This window comes from Narcine bancroftii, chromosome 11, assembly GCF_036971445.1.
Source record: "Narcine bancroftii isolate sNarBan1 chromosome 11, sNarBan1.hap1, whole genome shotgun sequence".
Taxonomy (NCBI): Eukaryota; Metazoa; Chordata; class Chondrichthyes; order Torpediniformes; family Narcinidae; genus Narcine; species Narcine bancroftii.
In genome coordinates this window covers 31,769,412-31,794,593 of record NC_091479.1, presented here as the reverse complement: position 1 = coordinate 31,794,593, position 25,182 = coordinate 31,769,412, and the positions used below count along the sequence as shown (strand labels likewise).

Below are 25,182 nucleotides of genomic sequence, written 5' to 3'. Positions count from 1 at the left end.
TTTTACTTTCTGGCGACGGTTCTGGGGGGTGTAGCAGCTGTGTAGCGGGCCGAGTGGGCAAGTTTCTTTCGCGGGCACATGAAATCGTAAGGCAGACAGCTGGGAACTCATTCATTTAATTGACCACATGCACGTGGTGCTGCGTGCCAAGGAACAGCACGTTGGTCTGTGATTTCTCCTGCCGGAAGGTGCGGGACACTCACAGGGCCCGTGGATCTGCAGCAAACACATAATGATGTCCCACCTTGACCCATGGAGCACAGGACATGCTGTAAATAGAAGAAGCCTGTGAAGACTGAATAAAGCAGTCTTGTGTTGATTAAACTGGTATGTGTCTGTGTGTGTGTGTGTGTGTGTGTGTGTGTTGCTTTAATAGCTCTGTCGAAGTAGCCGCTACATATATAAATATTTGGAGGATTATTGCACTTAGAGGATACTTTTCATCCATCTCACAGCCTGTGGGAAGAAGCTATTCCCCAGCCTGTAAGTCCTTATTTTGATGATGGACGTGGTGAAAGATGCTGTTCACTAGATCAAAATGGTCTTTGTACTATTCCTTGAGCCCGATTTGAACAACACTCCCAGTAAATGTCATCTACAGAAAAAGGGAGACCCCAGTGATCCTCACTACTCTGCATCATTGCTGTCTGATGCTTTACAGCAACTAGACCATCCAAAGGTCGAGACTCAACTGCGCTCCTGTAAAATCTCAGGATGAGAGCCATTAGCCTTGACTTTCTCAGGCTCCTTGGGAAGTGTAGGCCCTTCCTGACCGATAAGGAGGTGTGATCGTTCTGTGTATTAATACGTGTGCTGTATGGATGGGACCACCGTGACAGAGGTGCACCAAAGAAAAGGTACAAGGACTGCCTAAAGAAATCTCTTGGTGCCTGCCACATTGACCACCGCCAGTGGGCTGATAACGCCTCAAACCGTGCATCTTGGCGCCTCACAGTTTGGCGGGCAGCAGCCTCCTTTGAAGTAGACCTCAGAGCCCACCTCACTGACAAAAGGCAAAGGAGGAAAAACCCAACACCCAACCCCAACCAACCAATTTTCCCTTGCAACCGCTGCAATCGTGTCTGCCTGTCCCGCATCGGACTGGTCAGCCACAAACGAGCCTGCAGCTGACGTGGACTTTTTACCCCCTCCATAAATCTTCGTCCGCGAAGCCAAGCCAAAGAAAAAAAAAAATGGATGGGAATTTTATGTGATTGTATTGTCTATTCTTGCTCTTCAACAATTTTTAGTGGATAGAAAAAGCGAAAATCTAAATAGGTCATATGCATTAAATGGTAGACTATTGAGATGTGCAGAACAACAAAGGGATTTACGAGTGATGGTAAATAGTTCCCTCAAGGCTGATACTCAGGTAGATTGTGTGGTGAAGAAGGCATTTGGAATGTTGGCCTTCATAAATCGGAGTATTGAATTCAAGAGCAGGGAGGTTATGATGAAATTGTACAAGGCATTGGTGAGGCCAAATTTTGAGTACTGTGTACAGTTTTGGTCACCAAATTATAGGAAAGATATAAACAAAATAGAGAGATTGCAGAGAAGGTTCACAAGAATGTTGACAGGATTTCAAGGTTTGAGTTACAGGGAAAGGTTGTGCAGACTGGGGCTTTTTTCTCTGGAGCGTAGAAGATTGAGAGGGGACTTGATAGAGGTGTTTTAAGATTTTAAAAGGGACAGACAGAGTAGATGTGGATAGGCTTTTTCAATTAAGAGTGGGGGAGATTCAAACTGGAGGGCATGGTTTAAGATTGAAGGGGTAAAATTATAAAGGGAACATGAGGGGAAATTTCTTTACGCAAAGGGTGGTAGGGATGTGGAATGAGCTTCCGGCAGACGTAGTTGAGGCGGGATCATTGGTTACATTTAAGTATAGACTGGATAGTTACATGGAGAGGAGAGGACTGGAGGGGTATGGACTGGGTGTTGGTCAGTGGGACTAGGAGGGTGGGAATTTGTTATGGCACGAGTTGGGCTGAACTGGCCTGTTCTGTGCTCTAAGTGGTTATATTGTACCTTAGGATGTGCAATCATGTACAGATTGTCTTTAAATAGTCATTTGGCCCAGATGTCTATTCAGTCCAAGAATACTTTCGGTTACAGGCTGATTTTGAACAATAACGCCATTGATTCTTAAACAAACATCGTTTTTAATTTTCTTTAAACAAAAAAAAAATCAGGATCAAACTTTAACTTATCACTATTAACAGCCTTCCATTACCACCATCTAATTTTAAGTGCAGGTGTATTTAATGTGCACAAAGTTCTTTGACACAAATCCAAGTTCACCGGTGTCTATCAATTCTTATACTGTGCACAGAATTCAACATTTATGAATTTGCACCAAGCTCTGGTGCTTAAAAGTAAATGTGTACCCTCCAGGAAGGCTCTTATTGGTTTCAGAGAGGGATTGCTTGCTCATTGGACACACATAAACTGATTCCCTCTGATCAGCCACTTTGGTGTTTTGCCAAAGAAACTTGACCCATCAGGGTTTTCCAAATGATAACCTCTTCTGCAGGTCACCATAGAGTTCCTTTTGTTTCCCTTTTTTCAAGTGAAACATCATTTCTATCCAGCTATTTCCTCTTGTATGGACAACAAAGTTTTTCAACATGCTGAACTGAGAACTAACACCCCGTCTTCAAAACAAGATGCCAGCTTGCCATCTCACTCTCTCTCTCACTCTCTCTCTCTCTCTCTCTCTCTCTCTCTCTCTCTCTCTCTCTCTCTCTCTCTCTCTTTTAGAAAAAGCCTATTTGGTCTCTCCTCTCTGCTTGCAAAACCACATGAACTTCTTAGAACAGCAAACTGGAACCAGCCAGATTACTGCACCGGACCCAAACTTCTGAGTCCATTCATCTGTTCCTTTAAAAGCAATAATCAATTTACACCTGCTTTTGAAATTCTTTAGTAAAACAGTCTCCTTGTTTTGTCTTTGCAAAGGCTCTTGGTGCCTGAATGACTCACTCTCAGCCAAGCTCTTGCATTTTAAATAAGAGCTGTATTGTGAAGTGTATGTGTTTGTTTGTGACCTAAACGACTCCTCCAATCCATCTCTTTCAAAAACATCTCTATATACAATATAAAATATATAATCTGTCACAGGACAGACGCAGCAGAGGAGTTGTGATAAAATCAACGGTGTCCTTGCAAAAATAAAAAGTGGGAAGAGGTATAATCTGGTGAGTAGAATTTGTAATAGTTTGAAACTTGAACCTCTCTCTCTATTTCAGGAGACAATTTACTGTCATGTAATTAAAAAGTGTCATATCACACAAAATTGCTTTTTTCCTGCTGTAAGACAAACAGACTCACCTCTGGCAGAAGTTGACTGAAATACCTCTTGCACCCACCATCCCCTGCCACCCTGAACCCTGGGCCAAGTCACTGAGGGTCTGTGGATTCTCTTTCAATGCTCACAGACCATCCAAGTCATTGGCAATGAGAGCTCCAGTTTTGAACCTCTGACATAATTAGGAACTATTTAGCACTCACTCATATCCCAGGTCTGATACCTGACACACTTTTAGCCAGTTCTGACCCACTCTAGCATCCACAGCCTGGTGTGAGTTCCTTGACTGCTTTGTCCAGAAGCCCGCAGCCTGTGTGGGTTCCTCTCCTCAAGTCACCAACAGCCTGCCACCTATGTGGGTCTTTCAGTTGCAGAACCCCTCACTGGTCTGCTTCCTTGGTCACTGATCCATGGATTGAATCCTCTGCTTCTGAGATGTTGGAGGGGTGTGGTCTTCATGTTTTCTGGTGCCCTGCACTAGTCCTCCACTTCCACAGAGTTCGCGGTGGTGAGGAAACCTAACAAATCTAAATAAAAGATTTTGAACTTAGAGGAGAATCTCACATGTCTAGAGGGATGGAAAGGGCATTATTACAAATTGAAGCCTAATATTTGAATATTCAGTTGCCAAATTTGCAAAAGCATAGAGTATATATTTCTCAAGCTATATATAATTCTTTCCAAAGGAATACAACTTTGAATATTTGCATGTCATCTTGGCATCCCTAAAAAAAAATCTGTATATATCTGATTTCCATGTAAATGCAATACATGTCCTCATCATCGCTAACGTTAATTTAACAAATTTCAATTGATATATTAATAGATTTAATTTGGGCCTTGTTCCTTCAATATTTCCTAATAAAATTAAGGTCAGATTCTGCAGAAAAACATATCCTATAACTTGTTCCATTAATATTGTAATTCTCCCCAAAAAGATCTTGCATTAGGACAAAGATAAGTTGAATGCAAGAAAGTTGCAACATCTTCATCACACCTAAAACATTGATCTGATAATTCTGATTTTATTCTATTCAATTTCACTGGTGTAAGAAGTAACTGTAGAAGGAAAACTAGTTGTGAATTCCTTCCTCACTGCTGCAGTGTGGAACTCTGGTCAATAGTTCCAGACTGATGAGTTGAAGTGAATTAATACATCTCCCCTGGATCACGTGATCTCTATTGCCAAATCATCTTCCTGTAGAGCTTTTCAAATCCAACAGCCTGAGTCACCTGACTCCAGGGGCAGCTTTCAGATAAAATCCTTTCTGACATCTGCTACATGACTGATGTCAAAACAATTATACTGAACTAATTTGTATATTACATTGAGATCCTTATATGGATCTTCCCTTATTTGCCAATCAATTACAATATTCAGATCCATTTCCCACCTTTGTCTCAACTTATGAACTCCTCATTTTAAAGTTCCTACTTGTAATAAAGAGGACATCATCAAATAATTGTTTTTAACAATTCCTCTTATAAGGAATTTCTATTTCAGTACAACATAGTTGGTCCTAACTTATCCTTCAAATATGCTCTAAGTTGGAAATAGCAAAAAGATTGTGATGAGTTATACGATATTTATTTCTCATTTGCTCAAATGACATTAATTGACCCCATTCATAACAATCTTCAACATTTATAATCCCCTTATGAAACCAGCTATCCAGAAATTGATGATCCTTTAAAAAAGATACGAGGATTTTGAATCAAAGCCATTCTGGGTGATGTACATCCACTTACACCAATTTCATCATTTATTTTATTCCATATATTAATCAAATGTTTCAACAATTGTGTATCTTTATCACCAATAATTAATTTTGATTCCCACTTGTACATAAATTCTTTTGCTTTTCCCTCTCCTATTTTATTTGATTCTATTTTAACCCTTTCAAAAAAAGAAGCAAGAAATCTCATTTGAGCTGCTCCATAACAATTTTTAAAATGAGGAAGCTGCAGTCCTCTCAATGCAGAATTTCCATTGGGTTATTTGTAACATGGGATTCAATCGGAAATGGGTTCACGTGACATAAAACCACGATGCAGAATGTTTTCTAAGAATGGGATGCAAGAGGAGGGTTGACTAGGTCTCCAGCAGGATATAGATCACAAGATATAGGAGCAGAAGTAGGCCCGTCGAGTCTGTTCCACCATTCTTCCACTCACCCCCACTCCTCAACTTTCTCCCAATAACCCTTGATTCCTTGTCAATCTCTGCCTTAAATACACCCAATGACGTCACGTGGGTTTCACGACCCACTGACACAATCAATTTGTTCCACATTTGTTTTAAATTGACACCCTTTCATCCTGAAATTATGCTCTCCTGTCCTAGAATCCCCTACCATCGGAAACATCTTTGCCATATGTACTCTGCCCAGTCCATCTAGCATTTGAAATGCCTCTGAGGTCCCCCTTATCCTTCTGTACTCCAACTAGTACAGTCAAAGAGTTGACAATTGTTCCTCATACACTAACCCTTTCATTCCTGATATCATTCCAGTAAATCATCTCTGACCTTCTCTAACACCAGCACATCTTTTCTCAAATACAGCACCCAAAACTCGAATTCTGATTGAATGGAAAGGCAATTCTCCAACGACACAAACACAACAGTTACATGATATTATGTCTTGTTGATATTTACCACTCGGGAAGGTTCTTGTTGGTTTTCAGATAGAGGTGTGTTGTTCAGGGAAGCATTAGTGTTTTTGTGACTCAACATACCAGCATCTGAAGTCCGTTTTCTCTTCAGAAAAGCTTGATAGCTTAAGCATGGAGCAGAGCTGAGCCACGACTTTGCAGATATTTAAGAGAGTGTGTCGGCAGGGTTTGTGCTAGACCAACAACCTCACCAAATGACTCTGCTTGAAATCAAGATTCAAACCATTTTGAGGAATACAACAGGAATTGTTCAACAAGAGCCTGGTGTTCCCTGAGGAGTTTTCTTTCAATAGTGGAAATTATTTTTTTTAAACCCGTTAATCTTCCTGATACAGATCTTTGTATTTAACTTTCAGGTTGCTATCTGTTGTTAACTTGGAGGCCTTTAATGGGGTGACTGGGTGGAATCTTTGCTTTAACCAAGCAGTTCTCTTGCAATTTTCCAGCTGTAGGATGCGGTGCAGTTGCTTGCAAGTTTAGCAAGTGGGATTATGATGTGAAACTGCAAGTCACAGAGTCATTTTTGTTTTTGAAAATGCCAAGGTGAAAATTTTAACTTTAGTCTTCTTGGTTTGCTTAAGTTTACAGAGGAGACGTTGGGTCAAGCTGAGAAGACAGAGTTGGATGCCCATTTGGGCCTCAGTCTCCCGTATATCACCATTAAACCTCCTCCCCACTGTGAACTGTATTTCACTGTATCCGCCTCAGTGTACCATACATCACTGTTAAACATTATCCCCATTGTGCCCCTGGTATCACTTTATCTATCTCAACATACCGTACATCACCATTAAGCCTTATTCTCATGTCAACCTGGTGTCACAGTATCTGCCTTAGTCTACAGTACATCACCATTAAACCTGATCCCCACTTTACTCTTGGTGTCAAATTATCTACCTCAACATACCGTACATAACTGTTAAACCTTCTCCCTCTGTGAACCTGGTGTCAAAGTATCTGACACAATTCATAGTATATCACTGTTAAACGTTCTCACAAATGTGAATCCTACTATAAAATAATGCACCCCTTCTAAGTCTCGCTGTATTCAAATCCCACCTATTTTAAAAATTCCAAAAAAAAGAGAAACATCAATCCCAAAACAAGCTACTCAAAAGTCGTAGCCCCCTAAAAATCTGGGTGTGGTAAAGTCCACAAGTGGCAGGTGACTAAAGGACTCAGTGTCACCCACCCCCATCAGACTTTCACAAAGTCCTGAAACAAAAACATTCAACCCACTGATTCCAGTCCCAATGATTGTTCCGGATCTTCAATATCGAGAAGACTTTGCGTCAATTCAACTTTTTTCCCATTCTTTCCATATTTTCCAATCTTCCCATTTCCATTCCCATTGACCCTTCTCTTCGGTGACAATGGTGACGATCGACAGTGTCTCAGTATCTGCCAAGGTCGTCGACTGTACATCTCCGTTAAATATTCTCCCAACTGTGAACCTGGGGTCACAGTGTCTGATACAATTTACCGTACATTACTGTTAAACCCGCCAGATAAGCTCCAGATAACGAAAGAGGAGTTCTCGCATCTGCAAGAACTGGGGATCATTCGTCGCTCTGACAGCCCTGGGGCTCACCGCTCTACCTGGTCCCAAAAGCCTCCGATGGCTGGCACCCCTGCGGATATTATCGACGGCTTAATGATATGACAGTATCTGACCGTTACCCCATCCCTCACATTCAGGACTTTACGGCCAATCTGCATGATATGAGAGTATTCTCCAAGGTCAATCTGGTGTGTGAGTATCATCAAATCCCATTGCACCCCGAGGACATCCCCAAAATGGCCATCATCACACCCTTCGGTTTGTTCAAATTTTTATGCATGCCTTTCAGGCTCAAGAACACCGCCCAGACCTTCCAGCACCTCATGGATACAGTGCGCAGGGATTTGAATTTTGTGTTCATTTATCTGGATGACATTCTTGTCACCAGCAGAGACTGGGCACAACACAAGTCTCACCTGCACACCCTCTTCTCCCGACTGGCTGAATTCAGCCAAATGATCAGCCCGGCCAAATACCAGTTTTGTGCAGAAGAAAATTTGGATGGGATGAAACTAATCCAGAATCCATTGCACAAGATTGGAAAAATTAGATTGAGCGTCTTCAAATACTTGGAAGTTTTGAAGTCAACAGACTTTGGAGCGGCCACATTTGCTCAGTTACACCATTTTTCTGATGTAAGTGAAGGTGGTTTTGATCCTGTCAGTTACTGAGTCCTGTGAAATAACCAAGTGCGAGTAGATGGTGGATTTGTAATGGGAAAAGCCAGAGTGGCTCGATTAAAGTCAGTCACCAGACCTTGAATGGAATTGACTGCTGCTATTATGGGGAGTAAAATGGACGCTATGTTAAGAAGAGAATTACAGATGGAGTTAGCAGATCCTGTGTTTTGGACTGATAGAACATCAGTGCTTAAATATATTAATAATGAAATCATGAGGTTTCATCTCTTTGTGACCAACAGAGAGAATGAAAACCTGGACAACAACAAATGGCAGATTTACCACAGGACAGAGTTTCACCTGATGAATTCCCATTTACATCCGTGGAAGTTGATTATTTTGGTCCTTTGCAAGTAAAGTGAGGACGAAGTGTTGAAAAACGATATGGAGTTATTTTCACTTGTTTGACTATGAGAGCAATTCATATTGAAGTAGCGTCATTGCTTGATACAGACTCTTTTATTAATGTTCTTTGGCGTTTTATTCCTAGACGTGGTCAAGTCAAAAAATTATTTTCTGATAATGGATCTAACTTTACAGGAGCTCAACTAGAATTATGAAAAGTTATTCAAAATTGGAATCAACATCAAATTCCTGATACATTACTTCAGAAAGAAGTTAATTGGATATTTAATCCACCCATAGTTATGGGTGTGGTACGGGTAAGGGTTAGTTGGTTGTGGAGAACGTTTACAAAGGTCTGTACTGGGCAGTACTGGGCAGCAATGCTTAATGTTGTAATGGATGCGGAAGCTCTGGGAAGGGGTAAGGGAGGGACTGGCCAGGAAGTCTGCAGATGCTGGGGCCGAGGGCAATGCACAAACATGCTGGGGAAACTCATGGATAGTTTTGTGAGGAGCAGGTCCTGCATCACGAGTCAAATTGAGTATTTCGAGGAGGTGTCAAAGGAAATAGATGAAGGTCAAGGTCTGTATGTGCTGCACGTGGATTTTAGTAAGGTGCTTGACAAGGTCGTCACGGTAGCCTCATTCAGAACGTCGGGAGGCATGGGATCCATGGAGCCTTGGCTGTGTGGATTCAGAATTGGCTTGTCTGCAGTAAACAGAGGGTAGTAGTAGATGGAACAGTGACTAGTGGCTCTCCAAAGGGATCTGCTCTGGGACCCCTGCTCTTTGTGATTTTTATGAATGATGATGGGAGTGGAAGGGTGGGTACATCAGGGGATGACACAGAGGTAGAGATGTTGTAGACAGTGTAGAAGGTTGCCAAAGGTCATCCAGTTTGCAGAGAACTGACAGATGGAGTTGAATCCTGTAAATACAGATGTACTAAAACAAGCAACTGGTCCTCGTTTATTTCCAGAGTCATTTTCAAGGGCACGAATAAAAGTTATTCCAAAGAGGGTTGGAGACCCATTTAAATTAGCTTCATATAGACCAATATCTTTATTGAATGCGGATTACAAGAACGTGAGGGCAGAGCACTTGGTTAATGGCAGGATTATGAATAGTGTGCAGGACTGAGATATATTTAGATCCTGCGCCATAAATCGCTCAAGGTTGCTGTGCAAATTAAGAGGGAGTTTAAGATGGTGTATTGTGTGCTGGCCTTCAGGAGTCAGGGGATTGAGTTCAAGAACTGAGAGGTAACGCTGCAGATGTACAAAATTCTAGTCAGACCACACTTGGAATATTGTGTGCATTCCTGGGGCGAGAATACCAGTGGACGTCTAAATAAGGTGAGATGAGGGAACTTTAGACAAGATGTGAGGGGGATATTTTATTCACACAGAATGTAGAGGGTGACTGGAATGCATTGCCAGGGGTAGTAGTGGAGGCTGGTGCAAAAAAGGCATGAAAAAGATTTTAATATAGGGACAGGAATAAAAGAAAAACAGAAGGTACTGGTGAGAGGGAGGGAAGTGTAATATTGTTGTGGGGTAGGTTCAGATGGGTCAGCTGAAGGGACTCGACTGATCCATCCATGATTTGTCCAGCATCTTGCTGCCATGTCGTGGTGAACCAGGGTGTTGCCTGATGGAGACACGGTACTCTGAGGTCTGCAGATATAGATTGTGGTTTTCTCCATAACACACTTCCTCAGGTAAAGCAGAGGAAGGGAAAGGCCCTAGTGTGCAGGGGTAGGGAGGGGGGTGATGGGGGAGGAGTTGGGGCCCTCCAAAGTCATCATGATCAGGCCTCGGAGACAGCATCTCTATCACTCGTATTTCTCTTCCCAGGAGAAGGACCGATCTTAGAGACAAGACACGAGTCCAGAAGAACATTGCATCCCAGCTGAACAGAGAACAGACAACATCATGATGGCCTGAACCCCTCCCCTTCTCTCTCTGGCCCTGCCTACTCCATTCACCACCTCTTCCATATCCCTTCACCCACTTCCCATCCCATTTCTCCCCTACCTCTCCTCCATTCCAATTCCCTCCCACTCACCTTCCCCTTCACCTACCCTCACACCTATGCCCTAAACTTAGCCCTCCTCCCTTCACCTCCCCTTCCCCTCTCCTTTCGCCCTTCCTTTCGCCTCCTACCCTTCCCCTCCTCCCCTTCCCCTCCTCTACCCTTCCTACCCCTAACTTAGGGGAAGGAGGGATTGGGGAAGGGGGTAGGAGAAAGGGGGGTAGTGAGAGGGTAGGGGTAGGTAATGGGGTAGTGGTAGGGGGTGCGGGTATGGGGTAGGGTTAGGGGAAGGGGGTAGGTGTAGAGGATAGGGGTAGGGTTTAGCTTCGGGTTGGGGAAGGTGGGTAGAATTAAGATAAGGGTCAGGGACGGGTAGAGGTACAGTTAGGTTTAGGGTTAGGAGATGTGGGCTCGGGTTAGGTCGAGGTTTAGGGTTAGGTTTAGAGTTCGGGGAAGTGGGCTTGTGTTAAGTTTAGGGGAAGGGGGTAGGAGTAGGAGGTAGAGGTGGGGTGTGAGTTGGGGTTAGGGGAAGGTGGGTAAGATTAGGGTTGGGTTTAGGGGACAGCGTAGGGATAGGGTTAGAGGACAGGGTGGAAATAAGAGTTAGGGTTGGGGACGTGGTGTAGTGTTTAAGGGTATCGGTAGTGTTAACGTTAAGGTTAGGGATTGTTAGGGGTTAGGGTTAGGTTGGGGAGGGGAGCGTGGGTGGCGATCGGGGCACAGGAAATGGGGAGGTGATGAGGGAGGGGAATGGGCAGGGAAATGAAGAGGGGTACGGTGTAGAGGAAATGGGAGGTGAATGTAGGAAGGCACCCCTTCCCCCACATTATCCCTGCCTCCTCTCCTCCTTCCAGAGGAAGCCGGACCTCATTCCGGCCAGAACCTCCCTGTAGTTTCAGAGCCTGCGTTTCAGGAAGTGCCTTCGATGCTTGCCGCTGGACAGACATCTTGTCTCTTGATTCATTCTATACCGTTGATATTAAATTTAAAAATGGTTTGGTCTTTTAAAGCTTGAACTCAAAAGGCTGGTCCAGATAGACAACACAGAAACAGGCCCTTCGGCCCCACTCTCCTGCTGGCTGTGCTGTTGTAATCAGTCCATATTCCTCTCCACCTTTTCATTCTTAGCTCCCATCAAGCTCATGTTGCCTTGTCAATCTCACGGCCTGTGGGAAGAAGCTATTTCCCTCCCTGGCTTCTCTGCTTTTATTCCTCCATATCTCCTTCCTGATGGCAGGGGAACAAAGATGCTCTTTGCTGGATATCTGGGAGTCTATTAACAGAGCCCATCCCTGCAAAAAATTCAGGGGTCTCTTGCCTTGAGGTTCCACCCATGTTGCCTCTCCCTCAGCACTCTCTCGTCAGAACACAATTGCACCTTCCTTCCCCTCCTCTCCCAGGTCTCAGTAACCCCCTGACAATTCCAGTCAGCTGCCATGTCTACACCCTGCCCCACCTGCTATCGAATGCCCTGCATCCTCCTTCCCCATTGGTTTCCTCCTGTTATCAGGCATCAGGATGGACCCCACCCTGTTGAAACTACCCGTATTCTCACTGATCTCTCTACGCCTCTGCCCTCCATCCAGGGGTCTTGGTTATCTTGTGGTGATGGTGGAGAACAAAGTACCAACTCAAGGAGATGGGGAGCTGTAAGGAGACCCCCAGTTCCAGGAGACAGGGAGAACCATAGAGATGCCCAACTCTGTCAACCCGGTAGAACCCGGTCATCAGGTGCAAGGAGCTCTTGGTACTGCTGCACGTGAGGCAGGTGTGGCCCATCCCCACACCTCCACCCTGTCAATTCCCAAAACACATTTCCTATTCATGTGGGGGTCCCAAATGGATAGAGTCTGGAGGACCATGTACATCGTCAATCAATGTGGGAATAACCCTAACCAGCATGGCTATTGTGTATGGCTGTGCTTCGAAACAAAGTGCAAGGGCACCAAAAGCCGCTATGCGCTGAGGTTCTACCTGGCTCAGGTGTTGCGAAAGATTGGTCTGGCCCTGATGCCACACAATGTCCTATTCAGCAGGACTTTGCCCCATCACCTTCATGGGAATGGTTGCATAGACAAACACTATTGACCACAGGGCCATCAGGCAGTGGTCAGCATGGAATTCCTGCTGACACAGAGACTAGGACTTGATGAGATACTGTGGGGTGGTCCCCTGAGCAGAGCATCCAGAGACAGACATCCAGAACTGCTGGAAGACCAGAATCTCAGTGAAAGATGCCCTTTGGTCTGCCTGAAACCCAGATAAGAGAAGCAAACACTAGATGCCCAAAGCAAAGGGAGGAATGTTTAGGGGCAATATCAGGGATACTTGATTTTACACAGAGTTGTGGGTGCCAGGAATGCCTTGCCAGGAGTGGTGATGAAGGCTGAAATATTAGCGGCATTTAAGGGCTTCTTGGACACATGAATGAAGGAAACATAGAAGATAGGAGCAGGAGTAGGTCATTCGACCCTTTGAGCCTGCTCCGCCATTCAACGAGATCATGGCTGATCTTAAAGTTCAGTACCCCGTCCCCGCCTTCTCTCCGTAAACTTTAATACCCTTATACTGAAGAAATATATCTAATTCCCTCTTAAACATATTTAATGAACCTGCCTCTACTGCCCTCTGTGGCAATGAATTCTACAGATTCACCACTCTCTGGGTAAAGAAATTCCTCCTCATCTCCATCCTAAATGGTTTGCCTATTATCCTCAAACCATGGCCCCGGGTTCTGGATTTTCCCATCCTTGGAAACATCCCATCTGCATCCATTCTGTCCAGTCCTGCCAGAATTTTATGTCTCTATGAGATCCCCTCTCAATCTTCTAAACTCCAGCGAGTACAATCCCAATTTGCGTAATCTTTCCTGATAAGTCATTCCTGCCATTCCTGGTATCAGCCTGGTGAATCGCCTCTGCACTCCCTCCATTGCAAGAATGGAGGGTTATGAAGGAGGAAGGGTCTAGTTTTTATTTTGCTTGGAATTGATAGGTCAGCGCAACATCGAGGTCTGAAGGGCATAACTGTTCGACGTTAACCTGCTGGTCTTTTTGCACATGGAGATGTGGGTGAGGGAACGCTGCCCACCGGCCTATTCCAGGTTGCTGAGAGATGCACTGAGGCTTGGCGCAGCCAACACGAGGGCGCTGTGGGGAAGGACTCTAATCCTCCGGGTCTTGAGGGGCGGAGACTAAGGGGAACCCCTTCAACCACAGAGTGCAGGGAGTAACCACGAGGTGTCAAAGTGGTGGAATGATGTTAAACAGAGAACGTGTGCAGTGAAGGGAATATAGGCATGCAACACGAGGATGAGAAAAGACATGGAACTGTTGTCCTCTTGGTCAATAATTTTAGAATAAAGTTAATTTTGGTGTGAAAAAGAGAAAAGCCCGAACTCAGTCAACTTTGTTTCATGAGATACATTCTCCAATCCAGGAAAGCTCCTCTGTACCCGTTCAAATTTAACCTGAGGAAACCTCTGCAAACACACAACTGGACCTACGCACAGAGAGACAAATGATACACGTGCAGTCTCTCCCAAAAAAGAAATAAATTCTCTTGAATCAATAGCAGAGTCATGGAGTCTTTGTCTGAGTCGGTCATCCATCATTCTCCATCCTCACTGCTCGCAGGAAGAATCTGTTTCTGGGCCTGGTGCTACTGGCTCCGATATTCCTCGACCTCTTTCCTGATGAGAAGAGCTGCCAAATGCTGTGGGCAGGTGGAAGGGATCCTCGACGACATTGACAATGAACCCGGTTTATCCCATTGATATTTGGGGTGGGTGGGTTGGGGGGAGAGAGTCCCCATGATCCTATCTGCCACTCGTGGTCCTGCCGATCATTTTTAAAAAATATTTATAAACTTAAAACCACAACAAATTCACACAATTAATAATAATGCTCATCTAATGTGTGGCATCTATAAAAGAAAGAATAAAGAAACCACCCTCCACCCCCATCCCCAATATCCTACCCTCTCCCACTTCTCTCCTCAACAGAAGTGTCTGCTACAGTGGTGACCTCAGCAGGACCCAGCCCTTCAGTTGGACGTGATGATCACGGTCCAGGCGGCTCTTCAGATGGTTTGGTTGAAGCTGTCAATGTTCTGGATGTCGCAGCCCCACGTGGGGTTCAAACAGGCCAAGGACCAGTTCCACCTCCAAGAGATCACCACTGATGACATCCATTACTCCTCCATGATGTTCTTGCTCATCAGGACATGGCAGCAAGGCTCATCGACTTCCGACATCAGCCTCCAGAGCAAGGCAAATAGGATGCCCTCATGGAGCTCTTAACCCGCACCTTCAGGCCACGCCTTCATCCTCCACCTCATTCTGTTCCTGCTCTCACTGTCGCATGGCCCAGACAGTCATCCCAATATGACTCCCCTCATGCTATTTCTTTTCAGCTCTCACCAAACGCCCTGGACCCACTTTTCAGGAACTCTTCCCTCTTCCTCCGTATGTCATTGGTATCTCCATGTACCACAACCTCTGGCCCACTTTAGGATGTCTTGGACACCAGCAACAACACCCCAGACACTGGCACCAGGGAGGCACCACCTGGAAAACGTCCAGGGTCCTAGTCCAACAGTCTTTTTCCTGAGCATCCAGGCAGCAGAGAAATATCAATGGTTGCTCAAAGCAAAATCCTCATTGCGGTGCCCACCAACAAGTTGAGGCACAAAGTTTTGTGGGTCTTTTGGGTTCCTGGTGCCAACATATTCCCCATCTCACCCTGTCCCTCCATCTACTGTACAATGTTGCCCAGAAAAAAAAAAACTCTCAGCTTCATTGAGAACAACTTATTGAACAACAAATGGCTTCTTAAATGGTAAAACACGCTGTTGAACAACACTGCCACTGACCACAAGCACCCCCCAACCCCTCAAAACTGGAAGACCCTTTGAATGACTTGTCTCTGCAATGAAGACAATGGTCTAGTGGAGCCTTGAGCAAAAGAGGCAAGGTCGCCGAGTCCCACACAGCTTCTGGTTCAATTCCCTCCTGGAAGCTGCCTCCCGCGACTCCCCATCTGAGTGTCAGATGCTCGCCTGCTCACCACAGAGAACCAGATGGCAGCAGAGACAGTCACACTCCAGCCACACCTCCCCAACATGTGATGGGTTAAATCTGCGGATGCCACTCACAGCGGACCGAAGAAGTGGTACATGGCAGACCGCACAGAGGCCGGGCCCGAAGGGCTGAGCCACTTGCAAGAACAGATCATGTCCTGTCCGAAAGTGACAGCCTCCCACTTGAATGACCCCGAGAAGAGCTTGGCACCATGGCCTGGGGCAAACCGTTCAACACCCTCGATGCAGGACAGCAGGAAAAAGCTTGGTTTACTGACGGCTCCGGCTGGTGGAGGTGCGAAAAACAACGGTGTAAAGTGGGAGCGCTCCAGCCCACCACAGATAAAGTACTGACACAAGAGGGTGAGGTGGAGGGGAGAGCCAACTGTCCAAGCTGGCAGCTGTGGCACTGATACGAAAAGGGACAACCAGGCGGGCCCAGGAGCCTCTTTTCCGATCAGTGCCACAGGATTTCTGGGCTGTGCCAAACAGCACGTCAGTGTGGATGGGTCGGTGTCAGGAGACAGGGAGGCAGATCCATGGCTGCCTGCTCTGAGGACAACAGCACTGGCAGATCTTCTGAGAGGTGGAACAACAAAAGAATAGTCAGGGTCCACCACGTGGATGGACACACCTCCAGGAAAACCGCTGAAGCTGACGCAATGCCACTGTGGACTGAGCTGCTCAAATATGCTCTGCCACTATTTTCCCCAAGCAGAGAGACCCTGGAGCCTTGGCAGCATTGGTGCATCATAAATGTGGGCATATGGGGGCACTATGATGGACAGAGGATCTGGGGGTCTCATGATGTTGCAAGAACTGTGATGGCCAAATGCCCTATTTGTCAGCAATTAAAACCAAGGGCCACATTCGCTGGGGTTCGGGAGCTGGCCAAGTCTGATAAATTGACCATATCAGGCCTCTCCCCTGCCAAAATAAAAAGTGATATGTTCTCACGATGGTCAGCACATACTTGGATATCTTGCCAGCGGGCCGACCAAGCACCATTTAAGCGTGCTCCATATGTGGAATACCCTATTGGATAACGTCCGACCAGCAATGCCAAGTATTTGGGGCCACCTGCATATCCCTTACCACCCACAGGCATCCAAGATCAATGACTGAATGAATGACCTGTTCAAGGTATCGTATGTGACAAGTTGTTTGTCAAGTCTTCTATCCATGAGTGGTTGAAGTGTATCGATTAATCCGGCGAGTTTGTGTCTGTGTGTGTCTTTTACTCCTCGTGCGACTTCACTACATGTGTCAATAAAAGACAACTGTGTTCAAATTCGCCACCCTTGGGAACCCTCGAATCAGTTTCACACACATAATAATTGGTGCAGTGAGCAGGGTCCTTCGAGTTCCGACTGAACACAGCTGCAGTGGAGATGTTTTGGAATCGGGGCAGGAAATCTAGTGCAGGCAGGGAGAACAAGATCTGCGGGTGGACTGACGAGAGTGCAGGGTTGGGGAGCTTGGCAAGCATGCTGGCGGACCACGGCAAACTGGTAGACTGGTCCAAGCTCCTGGATCCACATCTTGAGAAAATAGGTCACCACGTGTTGTCCCACTACAAGAAGTCGGGGTTCCCAAAATCTAAGGGGAATCAGAGGGTGCCTTTTGGCTGCCAGTGTTTCTCCTGAGAAACCAATGTGAGATCATAGAAAGGAAAGATTTGGAGAGGGCCCAGGAAAATAAGGAGATAAAGGTGGCCCAGCAGCGCTGCTTTGCACTGCAGGAGGCAGTACAGACTCCCCCAACCTGAGCCACTGATGTCGAGATGAGAGGGACAGAGGTAGCCAACAGGCATGCCGATCAAGGTCTGACTCCCCCCCACACCCCCAGTGAGTGAGTTTGTACTGGCCATGGAGCGATTAGCTGAGGCCATTTGCCAGGATTCAGGCATTAAAGGTTTCAGAACAGGCCAGGAAGACCATGAAATCAATTTATTTGCAGAAGTTGTTCTGATATATCTGACAGACCCGACACACTCATTGCCCAAGTTGTGCTCCGCGCTGGAGGACTATGGGGAGATCTTTGGGTATAAGTTCTTTTGGGATATGTGCAAAATCATGTCACTTAGGAAGGGGGATTAGAGCCAATGTCAAGAAAATAGTCAACAAATGTGGAGGCAAAATGGAATCAAATATCTAGGAGTTAGAATAGGTAACAACGAGTAATTTAGACCAGCTGAATTATTCTCCCCTTGCTTGGGGAAATTGAGGAGGATTTAAATGGTTGGATGTCCCTGCCCATTACACTAGTGGTGTTACAGAGAGGGGAGGTGTCACAGAGGGGGGAGATGATGACACAGAGGGGGTGATGATGTCACTGCATGGGGCAGCCATAGCTGAGTCGTGTCATGGCACAGCAACACGAGAAAGATGCCTCTCCTGGAAGGGGATTCTGGCCCACGTGTCGGAGTAGGACGCTGTCTCATCCCAGGGACCCTCTGATCAACAGGGTTGTGTTTGGAAGCACCCTGCGCCCATGGGTGAGATAAAGAGCCTGTTACAGGCTCCCCGACTGGGACAGAGCCTCCTCTGGTACCATCCTTCACCCAGTGTGGGCGGAGGGAATGGAGGCTGCATTTAATTTCCCCTCTCCCCATCCTGAGTGCAGGGCACTTTATGAGGCAGCTGGAGGGGACTGGGGAGGGGAGAACAATGGCATGTGAGGGGATACAGGGATGGGGTCTGTAGGAGTGGAGGGGAGAACAAAGGAACGGGGTAGCACCACAGGCTAATGTCAAGGGAGATTGGATCAGAGGTAGGGGACATAGGGTTGAGCTGGGGGGGATGGGGTGCGAGGGGACGGAAGGCACTGGGGAAACCATGGGGGTGGTGTTGGGTGGTGGATGAGAGTGTGGTAGAGGAATCGGGGCAGGGGAGAGTGTGAGGTGTCTGAGGGAGAAGAGAAGTTGCGAGGGGGATGGAAGGTAGACCTTTCAACAGAAATGGGACAGAGCTCCCCCTCCACCTGGAATGGGATCTGTCCACTGAGAGACAGGACCGCTCCTCCACCCACCACCCCCCCCCCACCCGTGGTTACAAAATCCCTTCCACCCTTGCATACACCCCCACACCCCCCCAACCGGGATAGGATTCTTTCCCCCAGTGGACCTGGATCAAGGTGCTAGAAAGTGTTTCTGCTGCGGCGGACCCAACAGAGTTGAGCGGTGAAGAGTGGGGCTCTCTCCGCACCACCTGCTCCCTCAGGCGACGAGGTCTCGCTTGCATCATGGAAGATCACTGTGTTGCTGAGCTTCTGGGAATGTGGAGGGCTTCTGCTAAACCCGTGGTAGGGTTCAGAGTGGTTAATCTCCCCGGGACGTGCTCTCATGGAGGGAGGGTTGTAGACAAAGTGAACGGCTGCAGAACTGGCCTCAGTCTGAGGAGAGTGATCAAAGAGGGACCTGGGGTGGCAATATTTCTACTGAGAGGCTGGAACGAACCACCAGAGGATCAATTCTGACATTTAGGTGACCCTTGGTAGGGAGTTAGAGCGAGGGGTAGAGACTAACTTGGACAGCAATGCTGGGTTGGGATAAATGACCTGTTGTGTACCCTCTGGGTGTATAAATGCTGCTGCTTCTGCCCCAGAGGACATGGCAATAAGGTCACAACAGAGGTGGCCACACCGTGTCATGGACCCAACGTCCCCAAGGTGGTGTCCTGCACAAATGTTAAAATCATCGACAGTGGATCTTTCGGTGTGGTGTACCAGGCAAGGCTGGTGGACTCCGGAGAGCTGATTGCCATCATGAAGATATTGCAAGACAAGAGATTCAAGGTGAGGGGAGGAGCAGTTGTGTGGAAATGGAAAACCCTGATATTTAACTTTAGGGCCTACAGCACGTTCACAGGCCCTTGCGACACATGAGCCCGTTTCACACAATTACACCCAATTGACAAACACCCCAAACACATTTTTGAAGGGTGGGTGGAAAGAGCAGCATCTGGCAGAGACCAAAGCAGCCATGGGGTTTGGAAACAGAGAAAGTCACACAAACCCACAACAGCCCCCCCATCCCCACACACAACCCCCCAACCCCCCCCCCACCCCCCCCCCCCCACACACACACACACACACACACACACACACACACACACACACACACACACACACACACACACACACACACACACACACACCTGGCAAATATCAGAGATTTTCTGCAAATTAATTGTTTAGTAGAAGCTGGGAAAACAATCATAAAAACTAAAATGATACTTCATTGAACCCCTTGACGAGTCCCCACTCCAGCGACACGAAAAGTCCCCCCCACTGACTCTCGAAAAGTCCCCCACTTCGGCCTCCCTTGGAGTTCCCCACCTCTGACCTCTTGACGAATCTCCTCCCCGCCTCCCCCCTCAACTTGGACAAGTCGCCCCTCAGGGCCCCGACCCATCGCCCAGCCTTGCTGATGTTCCTCTCTCGCCATAGAACCGCAAACTGCAGATCGTGTGAAAGTTGGATCACACCATCATCGTCCCTCTTCTCAACTTCTACTCCTCTGTAGTCAAGGTAAGATCCTCATTTGCTGCTACCTTCCCCATTCCTTCAATCGATCTGTCTCGCTGCAGCCTCTCTGTTCCCTCCATCCTGCCCCTCTGACCAGTGCCGACTCCTTGACGCTGGCTGCCCTGCTCCTCACATATTAACTCATGACCTCTTGCCATTTCAACTCCAGACAGCAGCAGCCAAGACCACAAGACAAGGTCGCCAAATTCGGCCACTCAGCCCCTCCAATCTGTTTCCCCAATTCATTTCACGAATGTATTTTCCCCCATAACTCACTTCCCCAGAACCTTTTGGTGCCCTTCCAAATCAACGCCTGCTCTGAATCGTCCCAACAACTCAGCCTCCACATGTTCGACCCCAGCCAACACCCGGCTGCAAACATTTCTCATCTCGAAACGTCACTGGTTTTTCTCTCCCGGTGAATCCTTGGCTCAAGAGGGAGGGCGGTCAGAGCTGCACATTTTGTGCAGTCTCACCAGAAGCCGAATGATGGGGCAGCGGACGGGTCCACTACGGCCTGTTGACGCTCTGCTCGCTGAGCCCTTGGATTCATGCCATGTTGTGTTGAGCAGTGGGGGCATCAGGCCTACAGAGAGCAGGAGGGACTGGCACTCCAGTTGGGAGAGGCACTGGGTGTTGGAGGGTAAACCCAGCTGACATGTTTGTATTGTGTCCAAGAGAAAGAGGAGGTTTATTTGAATCTGGGTCTGGACTATGTTCCTGAGACGGTTCACTGCATGGCCCAGCACTTCAACAAGGCCAAGCAGCCCATTCCCATGATCTACATCAAGGTGGTTGTGGGTCTGGGTGGTCAAGTTGTCCACTGGGGCAAGCTTGGATGGTGGGGTTGGAGGATATAAAGGAGTTTACTGGCTGAGTCTCGCTGGGGACTGGATATCGATGAAGGGTGCATGAGGGTCTCAATGGGTATTGGTGAGGAGAGAAAGGGTAGTGAGGGGAGAAGGGTGGCGAGGATGATGAGGATGGATGTTGATTGGCAGGGAGGGGCCCTTCACCCACATCCCCTTACCCTCAGGATCCAGACCCGGCCAGTGTGGAGGCAGAGTGGGTCATGTTATATCGTTGTGTTGCCAGATGTTCATGTACCAGCTGTAGCAGAGCATGGCCTACTTCCATCCTCAGGGGGTTTTCCATTGAGACATCAAGCCCCAGAAGATGCTGGTAGATCCCGAGATGGCCTTCTTATTGCTCCTTAATTTCGGCAGGTAGATCCACCCGTGTCTGCCCGTTCACCACCTCAACACGGTCCTGATCCCTCTCCCCAACACGGCCTTTTCCCCTCCCCACCAGCTCTCACCCCTCCCCCACCAGCTCTCTCTCCTCCTCCCTCTCCCAACTTGCCCCTTCCACAGCTTAATAACTTATTCTAAATAAGATTGTGGGGGGCTTAGATGGAATGAACAGCCAGAAAACTTTCCTAAAGTGCCAGGTACAAATCTCAGAGAGCATCCGCTTCAGGTGAGGGGAGATTTTTTTTATGCAGAGAGTTGTGAGAGCTTTGAATGCGTCACCGGAGAAAGTGGTAGTGGTTGGTAGAATAGGAACATATAAAAGTCTCTGAGATGAGCATGTGGATGTAAGGGAACAGAATTTTTAAATGATAGAGGAATTTGGGAATATGGCGAGAAGGCAGGGTAGGTCGTGTTCGGTCATAAATTAGATCAGCCATGATCGTATTGAATGGCGGAGCAGGCTCGATAGGCCATTTTTGTCCTACTCCTGTTCCCACTTCCTATGTTCCTATGGGTGTGGTACAGGTAAAGGTTGTGGAGAACATTTACAAAGGTCAGTACAGCCTTTATGGGCCAAAGGGCCTGTACTGGGCAGCAATGCTTGATGTTCTAATGGATGCGGAAGCTCTGGGAAGGGGTAAGGGAGGGACTGGCCAGGAAGTCTGCAGATGCTGGGGCTGAGGGCAATGCCCAAACATGCTGGGCAAACTCATGGATAGTTTTGTGAGGAGCAAGTCCTGCTTCACGAGTCAAATTGAGTTTTTCGAGGAGGTGTCAAAGGAAATAGATGAAGGTCAAGGTCTGTATGTGCTGCACGAGGATTTTAGTAAGATGCTTGACAAGGTCCCCATGGTGGCCTCATTCAGAATGTCCGGAGGTATGGGATCCATGGAGCCTTGGCTGTGTGGATTCAGAATTGGCTTGTCTGCAGTAAACAGAGGGTAGTAGTAGATGGAACAATGACTAGTGGCTCTCCAAAGGGATCTGCTCTGGGACCCCTGCTCTTTGTGATTTTTATGAATGATGATGGGAGTGGAAGGGTGGGTACGTCAGGGGATGACACAGAGGTAGAGATGCTGGAGACAGTGTAGAAGGTTGTCATAGGTCATCCAGTTTGCAGAGAAGTGACAGATGGAGTTCAATCCTGTCAATCAGATGTACTTAAATAAGCAACTGGTCCAGGTTTATTTCCAGAGTCATTTTCAAGGGCACGAATAACAGTTATTCCAAAGAAGGTTTGAGACCCATTAAAAGTAGTTTCATATATACCAATATCTTTATTGAATGCGGATTACAAGAATGTGTGGGCAGAGCACTTGGTTAATGGCAGGATTATGAACAGTGTGCAGGACAGAGAAATATTTAGATCCTGCTCCATAAATCACTCAAGGTTGCTGTGCAAATTGAGAGGGAGTTTAAGATGGTGTATTGTGTGCTGGCCTTCAGGAGTCAGGGGATTGAGTTCAAACACCGAGAGGTAACGTTAAGGATGTATAAAATTCTAGTCAGACCACACTTGGAATATTGTGTGCATTCCTGGGGCGAGAAAAGCAGAGGACGTCTAAATAAGGTGAGCTGAGGGAAATTTAGGCAAGACGTGAGGGGTACATTTTATTCACACAGAATGTTGTGGGTGGCTGGAGTGCATTGCCGGGGTAGTAGCGGAGGCTGGTCCAAAAAAGGCATGAAAAGGATTTTAATATGGACAAGAATTAAAGAAAAATGGAGGGTACTGGTGTGAGGGAGGGGAGGGTAACATTGTTGTGGGGTAGGTTCAGATGGATCAGCTGAACGGTCTCGACTGATCCATCCATGATTGTCTAGCATCTTGCTGCCATATCGTGGAGAACCAGGGTGTTGCCTGATGGAGACACTTTGCTCTGAGCCCTGCAGAGAGAGATCGTGGTTTTTGCCAAAACACACTTCCTAACGTAGAGCAGAGGAAGGGGAAAGGCTCCAGTGTTCAGGGGTAGGGGGGATGATGGGGGAAGCGTTGGGACCCTCAAAAGTCATTGTGATCAGGCCTCAGAGACAGCATCTCTATCACTCGTATTTCTCTTCCCAGGAGAAGGAGCGATCTCAGAGACAAGACATGAGTCCAGAAGGACCTCGCATCCCAGCTGAACAGAGGATGGAGAATATCATGATGGCCTGAATCCCTCCCCTTCTTCTCCCTCTGGCCCTGCCAACCCCATTCCCTGCCTTTTCCATGTCCCTTCACCCACTTCCCCTCTTCTCCTCTACCCCTCCTCCATCCCAACCCCCTCCCGCTCACCTTCCCCTTCCCCTGCCCTCACACCTATGCCCTAACCCCAGCCCTCCTCCCTTCACCTCCCCCTTCCCCTCTCCCCTTCCCTTCCCCCTACCCCTTCCCCTTCCCCTCCTCCTTCCCCTCCCCTAACCCTCCCCCTTCCCCTCCCCTTCTCCTCCTCCCCTTCCCCTCCCCCTTCCCTTTCCCCTTCCTACCCCTAACCTAGGGGAAGGAGGGGGAGGGGAAGGGGGTAGGAAAAAGGGGGTAGTGGAAGGGGGTAAGGGTAGGGGTTGTGGTAAGGGGTAGGGTAGGGGGTAGTGGTAGGGGGTGTGGGTATGGGGAAGGGGTAGGAGGTAGGGTTAGGGGAAGTGGGTAGGTTGTAAGGGATAGGGTTGGGGGTAGTTGTAGGGGATGTGGGTATGGGGAAGGGGTAGGAGGTAGGGTTAGGGGAAGGGGGTAGTTGTAGGGGGTGCGGGTATGGGGAAGGGGTAGGAGGTAGGGTTAGGGGAAGGGGGTAGGTTGTAAGGGATAGGGGTAGGGTTTAGTTTAGGGTTGGGGAAGTTGGGTAGAGTTAGGGTTAGGGTTACGAGCAGTGTAGAGGTAGCATTAGGGTTAGTGTTAGGAGACATGGGGTAGGGCTTTATCTTGGTTTATGGTTAGGTTTATATTTCGGGGAAGTGGGCTTGTGTTAGCTATAGGGGAAGGGGGTAGGAGCAGGGGGGTAGAGGAGGAGTGAGGTTTGGGGTTAGGGGATGGTGGGTAGCATTAGGGTTGGTGTTAAGTGGCGGCATAGGCGTAGGGATAAAGTTAGGGTTAGTGGACGGGGTGGGGGTACAGTTAGGGGACGTGGAGTGGTGGTAGGGGGTATCGGTAGTGTTAAGGTTAGGTTTAGGATTTTGTTAGAGGTTAGGGTTAGGAGTAGGAGGAAGGGAAGAGGGAGGGGAATGGGGAGGCGAGCGGGGGACGGGAACTGGGGAAGGGAAGGGGGAGGGGATGTGGGAGGGGAACGGGCAGTGGTAAGGGGAGGGGAACGGGGTAGAGGAAAGGGGAGATGAACGGTGGACGGCATCCCTAGCCCCTCCCCTCCCCTTCCCTTCCCCCGCATTTCCCCTGCCTCTCCTCTCCTCCTTCCAGAAGAAGCTGGGCCTCTTTCCGTCCAGAACCTCCCTGTGGTTTCAGAGCCTCCGTTTCAGGAAGTGCCTTCGACGCTTGCTGCTGGACAGACATCTTGTCTCTTGATTCATTCTGTACCGTTGATATTAAATTTAAAAATGATTGCGTTTTTTAAAGCTTGAACTCAAAAGGCTGGTCCAGATAGACAAAACAGAAACAGTCCCTTCAGCCCCTCTCCCCTGCTAGCTGAGCTGTTGTAATCAGTCGATATTCCTCTCACCCTTTTCATTCTTAGCTGCCATCCAGCTCATGTTGCCTTGTCAATCGCACGGCCTGTGGGAAGAAGCTATTTCCCTC

General features: G+C 47.6%; 2 long non-coding RNA genes across 4 annotated transcripts in view; both read left to right on the top strand.

The window, feature by feature from the left end:
• The window catches only part of LOC138746370 (uncharacterized), a 29,798-nt gene extending 18,959 nt beyond the window's left edge, over positions 1-10,839 (top strand). For both annotated transcript variants that reach the window (XR_011346910.1, XR_011346909.1), the window contains one exon: positions 10,425-10,839. This is a non-coding gene — a long non-coding RNA (uncharacterized lncRNA). The remainder of the gene's footprint in view (positions 1-10,424) is intronic.
• Positions 10,840-18,049: 7,210 nt separating this feature from the next.
• Positions 18,050-23,864, top strand: LOC138746368 (uncharacterized). 2 transcript variants are annotated; one of them, XR_011346908.1, is made up of 4 exons: positions 18,050-18,178; positions 19,287-19,476; positions 20,131-20,211; positions 23,527-23,864. It is a non-coding gene; the product is annotated as an uncharacterized lncRNA (long non-coding RNA). The 2 variants fall into 2 exon arrangements; XR_011346907.1 differs by lacking the exon at positions 23,527-23,864 and having other exon boundaries at positions 20,131-20,430.
• Positions 23,865-25,182: the final 1,318 nt, after the last annotated feature.